General features: G+C 36.3%; 1 long non-coding RNA gene across 1 annotated transcript; it reads left to right on the top strand.

The window, feature by feature from the left end:
* Positions 1 to 1,021: 1,021 nt before the first annotated feature.
* Positions 1,022 to 2,026, top strand: LOC149834202 (uncharacterized). Its single transcript, XR_016432515.1, has 3 exons — positions 1,022 to 1,118; positions 1,282 to 1,443; positions 1,803 to 2,026. It is a non-coding gene; the product is annotated as an uncharacterized LOC149834202 (long non-coding RNA).
* The last annotated feature ends 1,549 nt before the right edge of the window (positions 2,027 to 3,575 follow it).

Raw genomic sequence — 3,575 nt, 5'->3', positions numbered from 1 at the left:
TGATAAATAATAAGACCTATTTAAGACCCGAGTTTAGACCTGAAGGTTCGATTAATGCATGAATCTGGGTATAGTTTGTGAAATTTTATACCAGACCCAGGCCTGACCCAAGTTTCTACTAAGACCTGTATTTTTTCAATATAAAAAATGATAACAAATTTTATTTTACTGAGTATGGTTCGGGTCTGGTTCATGTAGTTCTTATCGGGTCTGAGTATGGTTTCTTATATAGTGAACTTGATTAGACTCGAGCCCGGATCCGATACTATATCCAAAAATAGAGCCCAAGTCTGATTCTATCTGGATCCCAACGGAACTCGACCCATTGACACCCCTAGTCGTGGCCTAAACCCGACCCGTTGACCCCCCCCCCCCTAGTCGTGGCCTTCACACGAGATTTTCCTGATTATAAAAAAAAAAAAAAAACTCTTCATTCGTTGTTGTGCCAAATACTTGGAAAGAAATATTAGAGAATCCAAAAATCAAGTCCTGTCATATTGTGAAGCCACGTTGCATAACCACGTCGTTTCTTAATTATCCCAACAAGGATAGTGGCCAAGAGTTTTGGCGAGAAGGTTTGGAAGTGGCAGCTGGGAACGATTACGGTTGTTTTTTCAAAATCGATATGAGGCCATGTTGTCATTTATGAAGGAAACGTATGCTGAAATGCAATAGTAACTGCGTTCCAAGAAGGAAGGGCACAGTTTCCATTTTCTTGGACACGTCATGCCTTCTGTTTCCATAAAAGAAACAAATGAAGCACTGGAGGCCAATATGATGGAAACTCAAGAGTCAAGTTCTCCAATGGCACAATACCAGCAAATACGAATGACCTTGATTTGCATCTTTAAAACTCATGGTGTTAGAGGTGGCAGCACTACAATTCGAGCTTAATTTTAAAACTCAATCATTTATAATCATCTCTTGTCAAAACGAAAATCCCATGGAGTACCGGCCGCACGCGCCCTCTCTCTCTCTCTCTCATTGTGATTCATGCCCACCTTAGCATAATATGATGGTGGTTACGGGAAACTATCGATTTGGTGAAAATCTGGCATGATGTGTATAGATTAATTTCACGCATTGGTGGTTTTTGTTCTCGAACATACTGAGATCAGGTAATTTCTGATTTCCTTTCATATGATTACTCGATATACATATGGATTTTGGTATTACATGCGTTTTTTCTGACCACCCACTTCTGCCAATGGGTCGCTCATGGTTTTTACTGAACTAATTTTGCTGCATCTTTGGTGATTTGCACGGTTCATGCTTGATTAGATACTGGAGAAGAAGATTCATGTCGATGGTTTATGTGGTTCGCTTCGATTTGCAGATTTGCGTGGCCGGAATCGTTGATATGTCTCAACTGACGTACATTAGTGTCGATTGGATTTTGTGAATACTGCAACAGTTTTTAAAATAGGAATTAGATCATTGTTGGTATGATTTTGTGGAATGCAATTGAGATCCACCTGCTAATAGTTTTTTTTTAAAGCAGTATCTTGTGCAGGATTGATTGCTAGTGTTTATGTTACTTGGTAGTAATCCTTTTTGGAGAATATACGGTCAAAGGGATATGGAAAAACTCATCATGATTCTTGCTCACCATGTTTGACATGCATGGTTCGCATGTGAATCAGACTATGAATTTTGCAAATATCGAAGTTTTTTTTTTCGTGCATAGCATTTAAAACGTGAAGTCTTGGTTGCGTTCAGGTTCTTTTTTTTCTTTTGTTTCATGCCAATTGAACTTGTATCATGCTTATTTTACTAAGTACCTTTATTTGTTTTTTATTCAGATAGTTTCACCTTAATGCTGTCGTCTGGCTTTCGACAATGACTGATTTTTTTTTTTTGGGTTATTTTTGCTGGATTAAAGAAGACTTGCTCAAGGGGGTTGAATGAGTTAGCCGGATGGTTAAGCTGCATTATCATATAACTGAGGGTTCTCGGCTTTGAATACCCTGGAGCCTATCCACCAGCTCTGTTACTAAAAAAAGAAAAGAAACTTTCATAAGAAATAAATGCACATCTACGGTATCAGATCTAGCATCTTTGTTTGTATATCTGCAGGGAGCTGGTTATGATTAACCATGATAGATTTTTCCTGTTGCATTATTTTCTATTTTCATGCAAGGGTTCACGATTTTTGTCAAAAAAACATGCTCTATTGTATCTTTCTGATTGCCTTTCTGATAAGGCTTATACTCACTAACCTTGTTTTGTATTTGATAGGTAGATGTTATATTTGTAGAGAAAAATGTTTGCAATGAGCTTGAAACATTTTGACATTTAATTCAGTGTAGTAGGAAAAGTGCAAATTTCTGTGATTGACAATCATCAACTCGTGATTAGATTATGAAACAATTCTAGTCAGTCTTTGACAATTATCAGCTCATGATTAGATTAACAATCCTAGAATCAATATATCTTGTAACCTCACGAACTGACATGACTAATTTATACCTTAGATATTGTCTACTTTTTTAGTACCATCTCCTTTAACCATAAGTTTTTCAGGGTTGAGTTTGAGCCATTCGAGTCCCATCAGTAGCAAACTGGTTGAGTTAGGAGTTAAGACTCAAAGTAGGTCAACTCATATAAGTTTGTACAATTAGATTCTATGGGAGCTTGTTTGGGCATTGTAAATAAAAAAGTAAACCCTAGTAAATTTAATTTGTTATTCTGTTTGTCAACCAAGCTACTTGATTTGTTGAGTCCTTGACTCAAGTTTTCTATGCCTCAGTGATTTGATTAACATTGAAGTGATTGAGTGAAAGAAAAATGTTTGTTTTGTGAACTGTAAATTTTATGACATTTACATGTGTAATTGAAGGAAAGGTTAATAGGATCTTCCTCTATGGCACATAGATGCAGGTGCTGATGTGTAGTAGGTTATGGGTTGCTGGTATGTTACGGCTGTTTTATAACAGTACAAGGGTGTGGCTGGTTTGTGTATGTTGTGCACATACATACACATAAGTGAAAAGCATCTTAATGGCCATTACTTCATAAAATCTATATTATATGGAGCAATTATTTACAAAATCTTTTAATGGGGAAAGTGTAATGAAGTATGTGGAATTGTAGGAACAAAGTGCAAAAGCACATACAAGTCCAATAGTGGATAATATAAGGTCACGAAGGCACAATATAGGCACAAAAGTGCAAAAACACAAGTCCACTATGGGACAATAAAAAAAGCCAACAAAGGGCAACACAAGACAAGTAAAAAATATATTCTTTATTGAATATATGCTTGGAAAGGCATAAGAAGGATAGGGGGAGAACAACCCTATATATACACAACAAAACAAGAGAGAGAGGGAGACCTTGGGAGCTCCCAATGGTCACATTTGTGACCGTTGGGAGCCCTAACGACTCTATGGTCTGAAAAGACCATAGAGCCCCCATTGGTCTCCCTTAATTACATGTTATAAAAATAAAAAAAGGAAAAAGGAAAAATACTGTTTTAATAAACAGTATTTAATTACATGTAAAAAGATAAAAATGCCCCTATAGGGCAAACTATTACAATACAGATTATATATATATATATATATATATATATA

Source organism: Nuphar pumila, chromosome 6 (assembly GCF_984573655.1).
Source record: "Nuphar pumila chromosome 6, dmNupPumi1.hap1.1, whole genome shotgun sequence".
NCBI classification, from domain to species: Eukaryota; Viridiplantae; Streptophyta; class Magnoliopsida; order Nymphaeales; family Nymphaeaceae; genus Nuphar; species Nuphar pumila.
The sequence above is the reverse complement of the archived record's forward strand: the minus strand, read 5'-3'. Positions and strand labels throughout refer to the sequence as shown.